The sequence below is a fragment of the Pygoscelis adeliae genome, unplaced genomic scaffold (assembly GCF_000699105.1).
Source record: "Pygoscelis adeliae isolate BGI_AS28 unplaced genomic scaffold, ASM69910v1 Scaffold67, whole genome shotgun sequence".
NCBI classification, from domain to species: domain Eukaryota; kingdom Metazoa; phylum Chordata; class Aves; order Sphenisciformes; family Spheniscidae; genus Pygoscelis; species Pygoscelis adeliae.
In genome coordinates, this window is record NW_008825271.1 from 8,063,404 (window position 1) to 8,083,847 (window position 20,444).

The window sequence follows — 20,444 nt, forward strand, 5'->3', positions numbered from 1 at the left end:
GCTAGTGCTGCTGCAACAAGTGAAGCACTGACACAGTTTTCCTAATAACCTCTGTAGTGGCCCAAGGCATACACTTGCATTTTCATCCTCCATTGCTGGCTCAAGACCACTGCAAATACTTCTTAAATCTCAAGAAATGTTGCAAGATTCCAGTTCAGTCCTTAATAATAGAGCTTTTCAATGTCTCCTGAGTCAGGAGGGCAAGGATGCATCCATTCGCTCTTTCTGTTCTTCCATACCCTGAACAGGCTGGGTAACAGACAGAGCACAAACGTCTCCAGAAGGTATTTTAACATGTTAAAGGATTTATTTTCTGGGTCTTCTGTGCAGTTTCATTCACCGTCTTGGGATAGTAGTTCTCTTCTTGTATGCGCAGCAAGTCCAGGGTTGCTCCCTGGACAAGTTTTGAAAAACAAAGAGAAATTCTGTTGTTGTCTTTGATGTCTGCAATGGTTGGTTTGGGGAAAATATGGGAATATTAATTTTCCTATGAAGCAGACATATTGTTAGTACTTACCCAGTGAAAGCAGCAATCAAAGTGTCGTCTAACTTTAGGGCTTTTCAGACATTAAAACGAGGAATCATCTCCATAAGAATAATTCATAAAGCTTCTACTATGTGTGAAGATAACAAAGCATATTTTAATAACCCTAACACACTGGCTGCAAAGCCCATAAGTCTTTCTTTCATATAGTTATGAATTCCTTCCTAAAATTCCCGTTACCCTAAAATGTATCTGAAGACATGGAGATAACTTAGCAAGCATGGCTCTGTCCTGGCACTCCTCTCTGACTGCTATAAAATTGAACTGTTCAAATGTGCTTCAAAAGCTGAAACAAAATGAAAAGGAAGCTAGATTTGTCTCAGAGGCACCCACTTCTAATAGCTGAAGTGTTTGAAGTCCAAAGGGTTTCCAATGAATATGAACCAAGGAGCTCAGCCGCGTTCTCCGAGCGCCTGTTCCCTAGGCGGATGCGACATCTTTTGTATGAACGAAGGATTCTTCTCTCATCAAAGTGAACCTTTGAGATGCATTATTGGATGTTTCTAAATTCTCCTTGTTGTCTTACCTGTAGCCAATGACACGGTCACTTCTGTGTTTCTTAAAGTAGCTTTAAGGCATTTTGGTCTCTCTTCAGACAAGTGAAGGTTACTTCACCATGAAGAGCTGTGTAACAGGCGGCTGCAATGCTGTGGGCTCTATTTCATTCTTGTTTATTGCACTAAAGGCATCAGACTTCATTGGCACGGAGGAAATCTGTGGGCTAGAGCACATGGGACCTTTCTAGTAAAACGGTAACTTTGTTAAACTCAACCCGTTGCTTTTATAAGTCTTGCTCTTGGAAGGGAGCAGCATGTCTTGTGCCTGGGGCGAGGTAGAGTGTACTTTCCCTTTGTCACCAGGTAGCATCTCATTCTGCCTCTAGATTGCTACCCAAACAAAAACAAGCCTTGAATGCCTAATCAGGGATGGTGTTTTGATTTTTCTCTCAGCTGTAAGTACCACCAGGCAATCAGCAAGGGGGAAAAAAAAAAAAAAAAAAAAAAAAAAAAAAAAAAAAAAAAAAAAAGCCAAACAGAGAAAAGCATCATGTTCTCTCAGTCTATTTTTAAATATAAGTAATTGGCATTTTCCCTTCTGCTAACATAATTTCCAGGTAAGCACAGCTCAAATTGACCTCATCACACAGCGCTCCAGGGAGGAGAGGATGAAAAAAAAACCAGGGCCAAGCAGCTGTGATTTGTACCTGTGAACCAGGAGAAAGCAGAGCTCAGCACCCTGCCTGCCCTGGAGCGTATTGGGAATGCCTCAGCCCCGCTGCCACCTCAAATCCTTCGTCTGTTCTGGCCTGCCCGGTGAGAGTGGCCGGGCCATGCTTCAGCAGAGGGAGCAGGTACACCTCCCGGCTGTGTGCCACCAGGCAAAACATCCCTCGGCAGCTCATGACCCCGAGGTAGCTCTGCCTCCCTCTCCCGGGTGCCTTGCTGGGCTCTCGTTACTGCCCCCAGTTTCTGAACAAACCTTGCATCCAGGATGAGGCCTTCACCACCGCCTCAAGAAAGCGAGCTGGCAGAAAGCAAACCCCTTTACTGCAGTTCTGCAGACTGCCAAAGCTCTGGGACGCCTTGTTTACTTTGGTGGCAGATGCTTGATGCTCTACCTGAGTCCCCAAGACACTGCCCACAGTAAGAGAGGTGAAAATACCCCTGGCGATGCGGGATTTAGGAAGTGAGACAGCGGTTTGCTAGCAAATCTTTACAAAACAAGTTCTTGAAAAAGCTGGAGTGTGGGAGAGAAGAAAACTGAAGCAGTGCAGGCTTTTTCCACTGAAGGTTTGATTTCCATCTCAGTCCCATTGCTGCGGAAATCAGGACCGTGGTCCCACTGCCTCACGCTTACTCAAAGTGGAGGGATTTGTTACATGTATTTAAAATTGGCAGAGCAGCATTTTGCTGTTAGGATGAGCGTGGTGCTTTTGAAGTCAGAGGTGACCACATGCGCTGCAGAGCAGGTGAGAAGAGATTTTATCCAATCAGAAAAATGCTACATTTTTCTTTAGAAAATAAGTCAAGTAGGTTCATTTTGCTCTAGTAAAAAGAAAACTTTATCACTGATGTTTCTGCCAAATTCTTCATACTGACTTTATTTAGATACTGGGAGACTGACCCTGATCCTCCCAGTTTCCAATGCAAACTGGAAGCAGCTCCTAAGCTGCTATAGCACTGGTGGAAGTGGGAATGCAGTCAAACTGCTGCAAAAGTAGGAGGTTTTTCTTGTCATTCTCAGATGTACACTTCTGTTACTGAGGTTTCTTATCAGAAGAAGCACAACAGAACTAAAGTGTACGAAAACGAGAGCTCCCACCAAATGTCAGTCACTGCTGATAACATGAGTTCAGTAGCAAAAACAAGATATTATAGCTTGTTTATCTTCTCGTTGCATTGTAACTGTCCCTTCTGAAACACAGAGATCGAAGAGCTCGAGTGAGACAGGCTCTGCCAGCAGCTACCATGTAAAGCACACGAGTGGGTGGGTTTGTGCTTAAGGGAAATGTGTTTACCAAGAAGTGCAGGAGAGGTGGCAGCAGCCCATCCAGGAAGAATCAGAATTAATGGTGTTGTCTGTTGATCTTTCCAAACACAAGTGTCTTTGTCTGGGGGACTCTGTTCTCTGCCCCTTTGATGGGGCCAAATGAATATTTTGTGCCTAGTTGCATCATAAGGCAGTTTCTACTTTGAGCATTTTGAAACCAATTTTTTTGTTTAAATCTGTTTGCAAAAGCAACCCTCATCCAAAGGCTGGATTGGAGGGAGCTGTGCTGTTTGCCTTTGATGCATGGCCGGAGGTGGGAAAAGTACCATATTTGGGTTAATCTGCGAGTTGCATCCAGTAATGGACTAGAGTACTTACGTGTAATGGAAGCATGAGTTTAAAGCATTATAACCCTGAAAATCCTACTCACCTTCTGCCTAATGCAAGAGGCATAGAAAGCTGGTGGCTGTGAAGAGCAAGTTTTGCCTCCGCAGATGCCAAGAGCTGACTTAGCCTTGACGGTACTAACCATTTCCATGCGTGCTCCCAGGGTGAATGCCACCGACGGCAGGTCAGGCACTGTCGGTGGCACAGTTAGAAAAGTCTCTCCTTGCTAGGTATAGTTTGGAATTACACTTGATTTATTATCATACCTGTAAGCATTTGTTTGCAAATCATTTTATGGAGTCAGCGCTTCAGCTTGCAGGAGAACGGAGCAGTGAGTCATGCCACAAGCTGGCACTGGCAATACCCTCTCCGCTAATGAGCTACACCCAGGAAACATCTCCTTCGCCTGGGGGAACTGCACCCCAGTCATCCTCCCCCAAAGCTTGTCAGATCCTTGGCATGGTGGCTGGTGAGTGTTGAGGGAGGTGTGGGACACATGGGACAGGTCACACTTGAGCAGTGCTGGGACGTACTTCCCGGCCGTCATCTCCAGCGCAGGGAGGCAACACCAGCATCTCTTCACCTCGTCTCGCATTTTTAGGGAAAAAACACATGCTGCTCCCTCCTCAGGAGGAACTGGTGTACCTCCAAGTGAAGGTCCGGGGGGGAGTGGTGCTGGCGCCCCAAGTGAGGTGCTTGGACTATGTCCCTGGAGCAGTTTTGGGGGGGATGGCAGTGATGAGCAGCAGCTCTGGCTGCTGCCCCCTCATTGGAGGCCCATCACGTTGTCATGTGCATATGAACAACAGAAAGCGTTATTGGGTCTTTGCTCCCTTTTTGTGCTCATATTGCAGGTTGGCTCATAATGCTCTTAAAACACAGTGAGGGTCATAATGTTCTTAAAAAATCACTTTTCGAGGAAACAAACGTGCTTTCCTGTGAACTGACTGAATGTGCATATGCAGCAGATATGTTAATATCAGGGCCATCTTTTCCCCACCCAGTGAATTACAATGTTAAGATAAGTGATGTTACCTTTTAAGGCAAATGTTTTTGTGTACTAATATCTTATCAGACACTATACCAGAGAAAAAAGTTCCTTTTTTGAGGCTGGCAATATAAAGCCTTATATATGTGTCTGTCTTGAGTGTTGCTTAAGAACAGTGAAACAATGAAGGCATTTGAAGACTATTAACACAAAATGAGCTCAGCAATTGATTTTATTTCACTTAGTGTTTTAAAATGGGTTGTATGTTTTCTTCACACACACACACACACCCCGCCATTTAATGTTCATGAAACAAGTTTGCAAGTGGTTTGGTTTGCATCCTAAGAAAATAAATACACTCAGGATGTCGTTCTGCGACAGTTGTGCTATTTTCTTTAACTGATCAAGCTGGGTTTGATGAGGGCGGGTTCCTAATGTTAACTGAAACAGCACTTCGGCTACATCAGTGAGCAAAATCCCACACTTGTCACTCAGAGAAGCAGCCTGGAAAATGCAGGATATTTTGTCTTACATCAGTTTTAGCAACCCCCACTCGCAAGTGGAAGTTGCATATAGGCATGGTGTTTGGGGACTCGTGGGCTAAGTGGGTACTACAGTATGAAAAGGTAAATCTACTGTATTTTAATTGGGAAAACAATAATTAGTGTTAGAGTTATACAAGTACCTGCCAGCTTAGGTTATGCTTATGCTGACATTTTTATAAAACACTTTAGAGGCATGTTTCTATGAGCACTGATAACGTTTTTTGTACACGTGAATTAGACATATGGGTTAATACCATTATCACAAAGTACTTGTGAAAATCTATAGAAAGGAAGCTGAACTGAATATGGGCAAGCAATATTGCTAGTAGCATTTAAATTTATGTGGCAAATTTACTAACATGATGTTAAAAAAATACACAGTATCTAATTAGAGAAGAAAATCCTTCACTTCACATGCATTTTATTTTATATAGCAAGGACAGTCATTCCTCCTGTGAAGTTTATGTTGGTTGAAAGCATAAATTTTGCTGATATATATACAGGTTTCTGTTCCCAGTGGTGAACACTGTTACATTTAGAAAATTGACAAAATCAATGGCAATAAACCAAAGATCAATTTAAATTTCACATTTAGCTACTTGTTTTAGAGTCTCTCTGAAATTTACAGTCACTAACGTGTTTTATGTTTAGAAGAAATAGATGAATACAGCTGCTGTCCATTTGTAGCAATTGTTTCCTGAATCTCTGAACTGAGGGTATGAGTGTGTATAAATACATACATGAAATTACACATGCGATATAGTGTACGTAACGCTGCTCTTCTGCCATACCGTTCTCTGCTCTCTGCAGGTTGTTTTCGTATCTGTTGAAAGTATTAGAGAATGGCCACTAATAGGCGTTATAAAAGTAATGAATAGTAATAGTTTTAGATACCCAAGCTTTCTAAGTTGCTAATTTACTATCCCATTCCACAATAGCTGTCACCATAAAATCAGGTCACTATAGAGGTAAGAATCTATAAATATAGTGCCTCTGTCATATCCCATCATCTCCAAAAGGATCATGCTCTCTGTCTGTTTAAAGAGGTTTACATATTCCTTATGATACATGTATGATAAATTAAGCACTCTTTTCTAGGCCCCTTTAAATGGAAGGAATTGAAAACACAATAATGATATAATTAATTACAGTCTTATTCTTGTAGAAAAATTACACCTTTTTCGATTAGTGTGAATTATAAGTGTCAAATCAGTAATAAAATCCTGATCAATAAAACAATAATAACGATGTTGTTAAAAGCGGACCTAGAAAGGTGTTCATGGCAACGTATTTTAGGGGTTAGAAACCCTTTTAAAATAAACGGATTTCATCTTTACACTATGTCATCTAAATCATTACAATGTTTGTGTATACAATTATCATCAGACGATAAATCGCAGCTATTGAATGGATTAAGCTTGAACTTCTTGACCTCATAAATCTGAGTTTGTCATAGCTTTAGCAAATGCTTGTGTAACAATCAGTTGATTACATGGCAGAGCAGATGTATGTATGTTAACTGGAAAATATGAAAGGACCAGGGTAATTCAAAGTTCATTGGAAGAAGTTTATAAATGTTTGACAATATCGTGTTAACACATTTTCAATATACCTTTCTAGTTATAAGTTGGTATCAGTTTCTATTCTATTTTTCCTCCTATTTTAATGTGAAATTTAAATTGCATAGAAAAAAAAGATAAAACTGAAAAGTAAAATCTTAAATTGATTGACAGAGAATTTAATGGAACAGAGGGAGTAAAGTATTTTGGTAGGATCTAGTGAACCATTTTCTCAAGAAATCATTAAACATGAACAAAATAGCAACCACAAGAAAATAGCATCTTGGAAAAAGAAGAAACACATTCTTGAAGTGGAAAGATGGCATGAAAAAGAATGAGCAATTTGAGAAAAGAGGAGCTATGGATTTCTGCAGGATTATTAAAATAATCTGATCTGATCTAAGGATCAGATCCCACAGACAGGCATTAGTGAGGTGTGGACAGAAAGTAAGTGAAGACCAGGACTGTATCTCCAATTTTTTTCCCTTCGTGTTGGGAAGACCAGTCTTTTTTTCAGTGGGTACCGATAACCAAGAGAAGAGTATAGATAAAAATAATTAATATTACACGCGAGCGCTTGTAGTTATGGGTAACAATTTTGTTATTGGACCAATTTTTCAAAAAACTTTGAATGCTTGTACACGAAGTTTCCCCATACGCACACTAACCACGTCTCTACCTCTGTCTTCTCATAAGAAAAGAAGCAACTGCATCTCTGAATATCTTGTTATATGTAAAATCAAGCTCATGTTATTGGGTTTGATCAAACATTTTGTAGGCTGGCAATTGGTTGTGAAATTGGTTCAAAGATTATGGTAACATACCTGGTTGATCATCAGAATCCCGCTGGTACTAAAGTCAGGTTGGACTGATTTGGGCCAAAATATTCTGCTGTAACAAAACAATTCAATCTCTATACGCATTTGGGTCAAAATTGATAAGGGATTCTGACCATTTTAACAATATCTTCATTTTTGATATACAAAAAATATTTAGTATTTTTTAAAAAATCTTACAGAGTTTTCAAGGCCAAATTTAGCTTACTTTCATTTTAATATTTTTTAAGAATTTCATGTCTAAATCAAACCTTTCTACAGTGAAATATTTAATTAAATCCAAAAGAAATGTCTTTTCATGTTTTTATTTAAGCACTAAATTATTTAGCTTTGTCTCCCACATAAAAATGTTTTTTTCCCTTAGTTTCTTAGCTGACTAATGTAACGTAAAAACCCCAGCTCTTTGAATAAGAAGAGACATGTTCACAGAGTGCACACCCACCGAAAGGTATGTGTAGTGTAAGTGCATTCTGTGCTATCCATGTCTCTTCCTATTTTTGTTCAGAATGCCTTTGGAAAAAGGCATTTCCTCCTTGTGAGAAATACCCTGCTTAACAAGTGTCACTTGAAATTACTATTTTTGTATGCTCCTGTGAGAAATATTTGCAAGTACTGCAATCGTGCTGCTCTTCTTGAACTGGTCTGCTACACCCAGACTTCAGAACAGGGACTTGAAGGTTGGTGAGGGTACAGCCTTCATGTCATAACGTGCCTTTTATTGTGAAAACCTTCAAAATCTAGCCAGGTTATACACTGACAGAAATTGCGGTTTGCACTTGAATGACAAAGACTTTGATATTTAGCAGATAAAATTTCCATATGTTCTGTCATTGCGGAGTAAACTCGAGCCTCTCTGCAGAGCAGGCAGTGCAGCTGCCCCCTCATCGAGCAGCTGAACGCATCCTTCCCTTCAGCAGCTCCCACCGCCAACGGCACCGGGGCAATGGTACCCCTAGATTAAATCAGAATATATTCCCATACTGTTCCTAAATTGACTTAATTTATCATTAAAATCTCAATAACAATTAAAAAAGAATAATTATGTAATGTTAATAATAGTAATGTTAATAATAATATTAATATTGAAGTTTTACTGTAGGAATTTTCCTTTGTCGTTTAAGTATAAGGTAGCACCTTGGATTACAGTGTTCCTACATGGCTGTCTCTCTTCTTAGTTCAAATTTTATCTGCCTTTAAATAGTAAAGGCAGATTCTCAGTTTGAGGCAGATCCTTAGGATGTAAATTGTCGTTACTCCAAGGAAGTCAATTAAGTGACAATATTCACCACTGGAGGATACTGCTCTTAAATAACACTGTGCTAAGTGTAATAGGAGCCACTCTATATGGGAAATCACCCTGTCGTTGGTGTAGGCATCTATGTGAAGTACCTTGTAAAAATACCTGGGATTAATTTGCTTGCTTAATTTTTCTTTTCACCTTCAACCATGTGGCTATGGAGGGGTTAATTTGGAAGGCATTACAAAGTCATTTGTCTAGCTGTTGAAGTGGAAGTCTGCCTGAATTTGTGCCGTTCCTTCACATTTAAAAATAATAATAAAAAAAATAAACTGTCATAGAGATAATGTTGTGGTATCACTTGAGTTGCCAGTGAACAATAGTCTATATCATAAGAAAAAAATATACATATTTTGCCACAAGCCTCTGATCAGTAGACACTCTGCACAGAATGAGCATAGCAACTACATTATCTTTCACCCTGAGGTTAAGGTCATTGTCAAGGATTTGAGGACAAGCTTGTGTTGCAGCTGCCTGCATTTAGAGCTGTCAAAGCTTAGAAAAAACTGCCTGATGGACATGTTCTTGTTTTGTATCTTCTTTTTTTTTTTTAAAGCCCTGCAATCCTATGGGAGATTTAATTAAGGCCAGTGCAGAAATCTCTTAAGAAAAGAATAGCACCTTTAAGTACCTGTCGTTGTTTTTCATTCTGATCCTGTGAACTGCTACAACTGAATTTAGCGTAAGAGAAAACAAATGACTAATGACTACTCTCCGGACTAGCTCCCCATTCTTTGCTAATGCAGCGGCTGAAAGGCAAGACTCGCTAAACTTCCAGCTCTGGAGGGGCTTGTTTCATGGAGATTCAGATCTCAACAAAACAGCTTGATGAAGCCCTTAACTGTATTACAATTGGCCTCTTAATGAACAGATGAACTTTTCTTTTCACCGTTTCAAGTCTGTTATCCAAGACTAAAGGGTAGCATGGCTATTTCATTTCTGACCTGCCTAACATATAATTAGAAGGTTCCTAGAGGTACTTATAATTGAATTATGGGGTGTTCCATGAGCATTCTTGCTAGTAGGTAGAGATGTAAAAAGCAAAGCTCATCTGGAATGCATGCAGGGAAAGCGGATGATTTAGTAGGTCTGTATATTGGCTGAAATATTAGATTACGAGTCAAAAATCTACCGGTTAAAATTTATTTTTATTAGGAAAATTATCCTAAGTCTATAGCACCAATTTCTATGACAGTATAACTGGATACAGCTCGTTTTTAGTGAAGCTGTACTCATTTATACCTAACACAGGTTAGAGAAGGGTCCGGTGAATTAGTCACATATTTATCAGACGTGAAACATTCAGCTAATCTCTTGGAGCCCTGTAATTGGCTAACATAAAACATTACTGGATGATTAAAATTACAGTTGACTTTCAGATTTGTTGTCAAGTAGATTTGAAATGTGGGGAAATAACTTAAAGGGTTCAATTTTACTCTCCCTCCCCAACGTTTACGGATTGATTGTCAGATGCACAGTCCTTGTAGGCTAGCAACTCACAATTGCTCTCGGCAATACGCGTCCTTCACCTCTTGTGGAAACTGCTGCTCTCGGTGCATGGACAGGATTATTTAGCCAAACGTCAGTTTGGAAAATACAGGAGTACTACTAGAGGGGAAGGACAGCACCTTTCGGATATGACCAGTGTTGTCCTCCACGTTGTTGTGTGTTTGGTTTTGATGGAGGACCCAGCTCCTCTCTTTCAAAATGCTGCAAAGCCAAAAAATCTCTACGTTGATTATAGATAGCTAAATAACAGGCTATTTCATCCTATCGAGGATGCTTTTGGAACAGGAACAGTTACTGTTCAGACATCAAGAATACCTGCCAGATAGCCTTGGTTTGTTTAAAACAAAACCAAGAACACCCCAGCATTTTTATCAAAATAAGAACTTGCCTTATCTGATCCAACTCCCTTTTAATATATATGGTTTTTTTCCCAAAATATAAATTGGGGAAAAGACTGAACAAAACACAGAAATCAGACTATTCCCCCTTCTGTTGTAATCTCCACAGAGAAGAAATGAGTGGAGGGTTGAGGAAGTAAAAACATCAACCTTCCCAGCTCCCTTTCCAGCTGCAGAAGAGGCAATATTAAGGTCTCAGGCCACAATGTGCTGTGTGATGGAACAAGGGACAGGGAGGCATCCACCCCATACAGCATTACCTATGGGCTGGGAGCCATCACGACGGATATTTGCAGTCTCTAGTTTAGAAACAGACTAGTCTTAGTCTTTAATTGAAAATGTCACATTTCATGAATTTGCAAATGTTAGTGTTGTGGTTTAACCCGGCAGGCAGCTGAACACCACACAGCCGTTCGCTCACTCCTCCCCTGCGCCCAGTGGGATGGGGGAGAGAATCGGGGGAAAAAAAAGTAAAATTTGTGGGTTGAGATAAAGACAGTTTAATAGGACAGAAAAGGAAAGGAAAAATAATAATAATGATAAAAGAATATACAAAATAAGTGATGCACAATGCTCACCACCTGCCGACTTATGCCCAGCCAGTCCCCGAGCAGCGATCGCCGCCCCCCGGCCAACTCCCCCCAGTTTATGTACTGAGCATGACGTCCCATGGTATGGAATGTCCCTTTCGCCAGTTGGGGTCAGCTGTCCTGGCTGTGCCCCCTCCCAGCTTCTTGTGCACCTCCAGCCTTCTCAGTCGGTAGAGCACGGGGAGCTGAAAAGTCCTTGACTAGTGTAAGCACTGCTCAGCAACAGCTAAAACATTGGTGTGTTATCAACATTGTTCTCATCCTAAATCCAAAACACAGCATTGTACCAGCTACTAGGATGAAAATTAACTCTGTCCCTGCCAAAACCAGGACAGTTAGCAAGAAGGCCTTTTTATAATCTGTATTAAACCATTTAATAAGGGGGAAAAAAACCCTGTTTTTATGAAGCTGATAACCCTTTCATCTACCTTCAAGTACAATTGCAGAGGAAGAACTGGAGAGTATTGTTTTTACTATATCTTCACAGAAAGCTTTGTCCCACCTTACCTTTTAAACTAAGGGCATATTGATAAACTTGGCATTCCTAGTTTACCATACTTCAGATAAAAAGTATTTTAAAAATATCTATCATCTTTAGGTATAATGACCTGTGAACATTTACTAAGGATCTTCAAATAGTTTCTGATCTTTTTCCTAACAAAGCACTGAATAACTTCAATGCATGCACTGTGCTGTGCTCCCGCAGAATTAGATTAATAAGTTATATTGATTGGTTAGCAATGCAAATAGAATCTGACACCCTTTCTCCGGCATCAAAAAACATAAATCTGTTTGTATTGTTCCCTTCTGGAGATCTCATTTGCCGAATGTCAATTCTTGTTGACATTGACAGTTCCTCTCTCTTTATTATAATCAATATTTTAAATGTGAAACCAAATGCAGACTCGGAATTTTAGGCATTTATGACTTTGTCATCTTTTTTTTGTAATGACTGGATGTTATTCCTTTCAGTTTGAAGGCTCTTTGACTGGTAAAAGTATAACCTTAGGTAACTGATGCCTCAGTATTGGTATAGTTGTCAAGTATGTTAATGGTGGATATGCTTACTTTAAGGTTAAAAATCATGGTATTTCTGAAAGATGCTTAGTAACAAATTGTGTCTGCCTCATGTCTGTGCAGTCCCTGACTGCAAGCTCCGGGGATCACAAGCTTTCCTTTACCAAGCAGCTACCTGTTAACATGACTTGAAGCTGCTGTTGAAGCTCTTGCCGTTCAAATGAACCACCACAGTGCTGCCTAAAGCATGAGGGGATTTTTAATTTGTAGCATAATGTCTCTACACATTTTGTAACTATGAGTGATTTGTAATCACTCTTGGGGATCACTTGTTCTTTGTAATTTTTCCTTCATGCAGAGGAGGTCACCATGCAAGAGATTTCTTCCCTCTTCTCTTCTTCCTCCCCAACTGGCCCCTAATCTAGAGTACCTCATCTGTGTTATGTAAGAATAGAAATCATATTCACCCCTCTCTGTTTTAACGTATAAATTACCTTAGCAGCCCAGGTGCAAGTCTTCAGCAGTATTTTCCATAAAGCATGCAAAAGGCAATGTGGAGGAAAAAAGCACCAATGCAAAGTAGAAAAAGAGGAATCTGAAACAGTAGAAGAGAAGTGGTCTTGCACCCTTTGCAGTGTCAAGACCACTAACAGGGCAATACATCCTGTTCTGGGATCCATACTGCAAAGAGGATGGGAAATACCCGTGAGAATTCCAAGTAGAGACACGAGAAATGATTCAACTTTCTTAGCCCGTGTTTTTGGCCACATTTGTATGTCCACAGGGCTTTCAAACTAGAAGTCGTCCTCATCAATGCAGCAGAAAGCAGATACCCAGGCACAATTCCTCTGGACACATAAACGTGTCTGATTTCCCTCCTATTTTTTGGCCTATCTGTGGTAACTCCAATGGAGAGAGACTGGTTTTTAGTCATTCATCTTCAGTACTTGTCTGTGTATTACCAGTAAGCATGACACTCTTGGAGGGCCATGCTGTCAACAGTGCACAACTGCCTTGCTCATTTTCTATCCCGTAAATTCTACCAATAGTGAAATGCTTTTCTTTGGCATCTGAGAAAATCCACAAAATGATAATTTTAGGTTCTTATGCAAATTAGTTGTGTTCTCACTATTTCTCTTTCCTTTAAATCACTGTTAAAGTCATTTACCATTATTAATGGTGAATTACCATTGTTGTTTTGCCATTTCCTGTTCTCATTAGAGCCTCTGTGGCTCAGGAACACTTAAGAGGTCTGCATCCAAACCTCTTTTGCAAAGTGGACCGAGGAAGCTTTGTTTTTTGTTTTTAAAAATGTTTTGTTCATTTTGAAAGGCAAGACACTAATTCATTCTTATAGTAATCATGTTAAAAAGAAGATGAAATATTGCCAAGAAACTATTTTCTTATAAACATTGTAATTCATGTCTCATTCCCCCTTCAATTCCTCTTCTTGCTGCAAACATCTAGACATTCCCAGTCGGAACATGCAAGTCTTTGCTTATGTCTTATTTCTTCAAATGATTCAAAACGTGCACTCATTAAAATGTTGAGATCCTCTATTGGGCATTTTCTGTTTTTCTATAACTGCATAATATTTTGGCAGCTCTAAAAATGTATACTTCTGTTAGTTCTTGTGAAACATCACCTTTGCCCACATGAATAACTACTAAAAGACCTGATTCCCCAGGCTCCAGCATTGCTGTAGAGAGCCACTGACCACCCAAAATTGCCTTGTTGGGTGAACACGTCCCAGGCAACAAAGAGGAAACCGCACACAAGGCTTTCATGATGAATATTGCACCTTGGTTTTATCTAAGTGAAGATGTATAATATATATCAAGAGTTTTGGAGATCAAGGTTGTGCTGTGGTATGCTGCTTCTGATATTTTTAGGTATTAGTGACACCTCCATTCTACCAATCTATGAAATACTTAATTGTTACCTGTTTCTAAGGCAAGACATAAAAAAGTAATGACTTTTTCAAAAGCAGAGATTCCTGAAAACGTCCCCGTTGTCAATTTTTTTCTGAATTAAGAGTAATATTTGTGGAGTTCAATCTATTGCATTTGCCATATTTAATAGAGAGTAGGATTTGGAATTATTATTTCATCACATTTCTGAAAGCATTATCATGGGGTGCTCATCTAAGACTCTGAAGTCCTTATTAGGTAATTGTTATCTTTGAGTAGTACCAATAAACTCTGCACGACCAAATATTTAAAGATGCTGGTAGTGCAGAAGGCCCTAATGACTGCTTGAAGTTTTAATTCAATGCACTATTACTTGAATGTTTGGTGTATGGGTGACTGTGAACACGTGTGCGAGAGAAGATGTTTTTATAAGGTGCAGGGGGACATCCCCTTGCTCAAAAGACTGTGCTTCTCGAAAGAGTTTTGGAGATGGAACTGAGGAATTGATCATCAAGGGGTGGTTTATCACAGCTTCATGCACTAAGAAAAGTGATGTCTTTTTATTTGGCAAAGAAATTTGGAAGACCATAAGGCGCCTCTCAGATGGATCGGATTGGACACCCATAATTGCTGGTTTTGAATACCTTGGCTTTGATATTTGCAGTGACCTAAGCTGATGCCAGTATCGTTTCACTGACTGCAGCAGCCATACAAAGCAATGAAGTTGCTTCATTCATTTTACTACTACTTTTTATTTCCGTGTAAGCTCTTTTTAGCCAGGTAGACATTGGACACGCCATTCAGTCGTGCTGTATGGTTTCACTGGTTCTTAATTAAGCTGATAGTCTTTCAATATAGTCTTTTTAGTCTCTGTAATTAGTTTACTGTTACGGTTAGTCCAGTAAGCAAACTGCATTTCCCTCTTTCTAGCTGGGAGTGTTTGCTGTTCTGTGTTTTTTCAGTGTTGCCATCTCTAGCTTACATTTCTTTCCACTTCTTGTTTTTTTATTTAAGAAATTACTGTCCTTTCTGTTTTCCACTCACTGCCTCTCTCCTCATTATTCCTTTCTGGCTGAGTGCATTTACCTGCCAGCTGCTTCCCTTTGAATCTTTTCAGCTTCCTTTGTATTCTTTCTGCACCCATCTACCAGTATAATAACATATCCTGTTGCAGCAAATGTGTCTGATCCCATGCACAGTAGTTAATCCATGAATTTCCTTAAAGTTTTTTCATGTGCGATTTGCTCTGCACATGCCACTGTAAAATTATATTTTAATTTGTTAAAACCTCTGATAGTTATTAATATTTATATCAAATCAAGTTAAATGAATATGTTTTTCAAATCAAAGCCTGTATATAGAAGGAGATTGTAAAGACTATCATTGTGTCTCATTGAAGGCTCACAGAAAGTTTTCAGCCCTCTCAAAGAAAGCATCAGTATTCCTTTTCAATGCTGAGCCTTATGAATCCTTATGTTTATAACACTCCTCAACTGGAATAAATCTTCCAGCTGATTATCACAGCATTTGGCGCAGTGCCACAAGCGGTTCTGGGAACAGTATTCAATCAATGTGTAAACTAGTGAAATGCCAGGAACTTTTGAAAGACCATGAAGGAAGATTAGTTAGTAAAGAATAAACAATGTTTGAATGTTGAGTATAGCTACTAGCTAAATGCAGGGCTGAGAAGAATTTTTCCATTATTTAAAATGAATATATAACTTATAATTTAGGCAGGTATTTATATTTTGTTATCTCACACTCCAACATTTATTTAATTGAAGCCAGGTATACAGGGTAAGACTTTAAAAGAAATAAACACTTTGATTATACTGTAACATGTTTGTATTACCAACCATTAACCCACCCTTTATTTATAGTTAAATAGGAAACTAATGGAATATAAAAAATGAAAGATGAACAAAAACATTAAAAAAAATCTTTAAGAATTAGCATAATAAAAAATCCCTTTTAGTCTTACTGGAATAGTCGTGCCTTAGATTGTTGCCATTTATACTGAGTTTTGGTGCTTGATTTTATTCTAATAATGAGAATGCATCCTTTCTAAGTTAATATCACTTGTACTATTGGGGAAAAGGATTTTTTCTGTCTATGTATGTTTGAAAGAATCTAGTTTTCAAGCAGTAATAGACTTCTGCGTTTCCCTCAGAATTTAGTGCTCTTCTGAAGTGCTCACCTAAATCCTAAATACCGAAATAATCCTCGAGTCTCAGAGGACAGAGTTAGTCCTATATACTTATATGCTAAAGTTCTGATTTCCACAGCTTCCAGCTTATATACAGTGATGCTTTTCATTTAGGCATGCCCATTCCAGTGTTGATGGGATCCATGGGGGTTAATTAAGGGTAGTTTATAATCTTTAGGAGATCTTAAATTTTCCCTTAAATATAAAAACCGGCCTTGTATGCAGAGTCCAACAGTTGAGACGTGTAACCGCTATCTCCTAGAGCAGCATTTCTGTATATAAGCTATTTTTCAAATGATGCACCAAACTTCAGCTCCCTGTTTACTAGCCGGGCATATCAAGAGCTAGGTGGAAAATCGAAGCCCAACATATTTTTGTATTATTTGAAAAAGCTACGTTAAGTAGGCAAAATATGTGCTGACAGCCTCTCAGACACTGTGGTAGCACAGAGTCAGTCTGTTGCTGCATCCTGCCTACTGTTTGGTGCATAAAAATAATATCTGCCTTGCGTGTGACAAGAAGGTGTCGGGATATTTTCTTGGTGAGCCTGGAGACCGGAGATGTCTATATGCTTCATGCTATATCGTTACATTTATAGATGACTGTAAATACAATACATCTGAACTCTGTCAAGCTACAGAAAAAAATATGTAGGCTTGCATTCCTCTCACAATAGCATTTAGTTCTTTAAGTCCAAAAACTGCACGGGGTCATGCACTGGGTTTATTAGATCTCATAGTTTTATACTTCTATACCCAAAAGTTCAGGTCAGCTGTGCGGCTTTTCCCATGATCTCATTATGTGTGTCAGCAATTGCCATGCATACAAAAGCGAAATCTTTGAAAAATATTTGGATAATAGAAGAGTTCAAGTTTGCTATTCTCAGACAGAATTTGTAGTCATCTTTTGAGCAGTGCTTTGCAGTAGTTACACTATATTCCAAGTGGGAATAAATACATGTTTTCTAAGGACAAGAGTAATACTATGACAGAAAACATAATAAAACATTGAATTGGCAAGATGCAAGAAAATAGGGGTAAAAAGCGGCCGTGTAGAGATGTTACAAAAATAAGAAACTAATGTAAATGACAAGCGTGCAATGTACACAAAACTGATGCCCTCCAACAAATGAGATGTTTTGCCCTGTGTATCCCTCTTTGAAACATCTGCCTTTATTATTTATACACAGAAGTGCTGTATCTCACTTTTTTCTTTAAACTAAGTCTTCGTGCATTTAGGATTTGTACTGTAATACATTATTGAGATGTTACAATGAGATGGGAAAGTGGAGAACAGAAAAGCGATGGGGGGGTGTGCAGGGGTGAGGGAGATTTGGCAGTAGGCAAAACAGACTTAGAACCAACAACGACAATTGTATTTTAAGATGTTTTAACACTAGATTTTCTTTCTAATGGATTCGACTTTTTTAATCTATGAAGAAGGTTAAAAGTGGTATCTGTTGAATGGCTACTGTATATCTAATCCTTGGAGGTTTTTTCCCCTCATGATGTGGAAATGGTTTCAATCCCTTTTAATATTCATTTAATGTCAGTGCAATATATATTGCCACCTTACTTACTGCATTAGTAAAAAATGTGCTTATGTGCTATGATTCTCTTATGATAGAAACATAAAATCTCGGAAGGATCAAAGTCCACCAACATTCACCCTCCTGCAACAGCAGGAAATTGATCATGCGAGAGATGCTCACCTAATGCTAACATATTATTATTATTTATTATAGCACTAACCGTGTGCTAGGTGCATCAGACGCCAGTATGAAGATGAGGTCCTTGTTCTGGAGTGGCTTCAATCTCCGGGGTGATCTTGCAAACACTTAACTATATGACTAACTATATATGCATGAAATCTTTCTAGCTCACATATTTAAGTGATTTTTTTTTTTTTCTTACATACAAGACATTCCTGCAGGGTCCACAGCACTAATTAAACTTAACATTTCTCCTCTGCATCAGAGAGTGTGTGCATACATAAAGGGAAAGGACCAAACTCTTCTAGTGCCTTATGATTGTGTGGAAGTTTTATTAAAAAAACACCACCCTTTTTCAATATGTGCCTCTTATTTCCCGACACTGTATTTCCCACTTAATATTTTACAGCCAATAAAAGCTATGTTTTGTTATGCAGTTTTATTAAAACAAAGATCTTACTGACCACAGTGAAATTCCCGAAAGGCACTGCTGTTGGACCATAGTCTACAGAGGCCGTTATGTAAACCAGCTCAGAAAAAGGACATACATTATACTCTGTCATGTATATGTTAGGGTTATTCAAATGGCAAATTCTGGTCTAAATCCAAACTAAAATAAGTTTTGCCCAGACCTCCCTAAGACCTCACTCTTTTAACCCTTCTGTGTTTGTGTGCTTGCTTCCAATGTATCAAGGAGATCTTGCAGAGCATCACCAGCATTTCTGGCTGTGATGCTGAGGTCTAGCAGGGCAGGAGCTGGCATCTTGTTATCTGCAGTAAAATTATCAGAAGATATCAGCAGATATCTTCACTTCTCAGTAAAATTATTCAGCAGATTTCAATATGAATGTGGCAGTTCTGTTAATTTGCATTGCCTAAAAACGTATGGTTTTGTTGCATGTTATTGGATGTTGTAATAGCCTTCATTTGTGAAACATCTTTTTTCAGAAGTCCCAAAGATGCTAGCAAGTGTGAATAACTGAAATCTCTCCATTTTGGACACATGAAGCCCAGAGATTGCCAATCCCTTTTCAGATGCCGATGAGGGAGGGATGTAAATTACTCTTTTTCGTTAATTTTTGGTTTAGCTTTGGCTACGTCTCTTGCTGGGTTTTCACTCTCTTAGTTGAGTGTTGGTAATGCAGTCCAGTCAATAGATCGATGCAGTGGGGCTGATGGACCAGGCTGGCTTTCTTGACTCCCACAGTTACGTCCCAGCCACCGGCCACTGCTCTGTTGCTCACATAGCTGATCCAGGCTTTTTATCCTGACGACAGTCATGGACTACTGAGTCCTGGCTGTGGACATCAGGGCTCTGAAATGGACCTCTACTTCCCATGTGATCCGCAATCAAAACCTCTTGTCACCCAAGTTATGTTTCCTGTATTTAAAAACAAAAAAATAGGAAAACAAAACAAGCTAACAACATGCAAAATATATTGATAATGAGAACGAGTTTATAATTACTAAATGCCGAGGGAGATATCAAAGCTGTGTTCTTCAAACAGGGTATTATTTTGTAATTAAAAAGAACTTCAAAAGAAAAAAACTAAAGACATGATCATTATAATGTGCATTAAGTGCAGTTGAAACGCTATTTGAGTAAAATGATGCTTGGTAGCAGGGAGGAGAATTTAGGGGGAAGGAAAAATTAAAACAATTCAGGGCTAAGAGAAGCAGGTCCAATATATTTGGAGAATTATGTTTTCTTAATATCAGTGTTATGAAATTATTCTCTGCATTATTTATTCTACAAGTCTTAATTGATAAATATTAGGTGACGGATTCTTGCTTGGTGGAACATATTCTGCGTTGGTTTGGTTCATACTTATCATAAAAATGAAAACTACTGGAGCATAAAGAACTTACAAAAAGGAAGCATTACTGTGGATTTAGTACAGTTGGTGTATGATACACTGAGTTGTATTCATCGCATATACTGTGTCAAGACATTGCTTACAATGCATCGGATCGTATTACAGGCCATAAGCGAGCACAATATTTAAATTGAATGATGCATTTGGTATCATTCTGAGTTAATTCTTATATATAATAAAGTATAAAAAAAGCAAGTAGCATCCATTTCTACATAATCTCTTTTTAAAGTTATCTGTATTTAACTGTATTTTTCTCGTCAGCTTAAAAAAAGCAAGTATAACCGAGAAGCCACCAACTTTAAAAAGGGTATTACAAAGACATTTAGTGAGGACATGCTATTTATTCGCTTTTTGATGGCTATAATGTTTAAGCACATCACAAACACAAATGGGCTTATTTCACATCTTCCTGAGACCAGGAAGCATTAGTGATATTCCCATTTACAGACAGCGACCAAAGAAATACAGTGCGATTCGGTGACATGCCTGTACTGTGCCGGGAACCTGTGGTGCAGCTGAAAACAGAACCAGATTTCTTTGACTGTTTTAACTGCCACTTTTAAAATTTTTAATTGGTTTT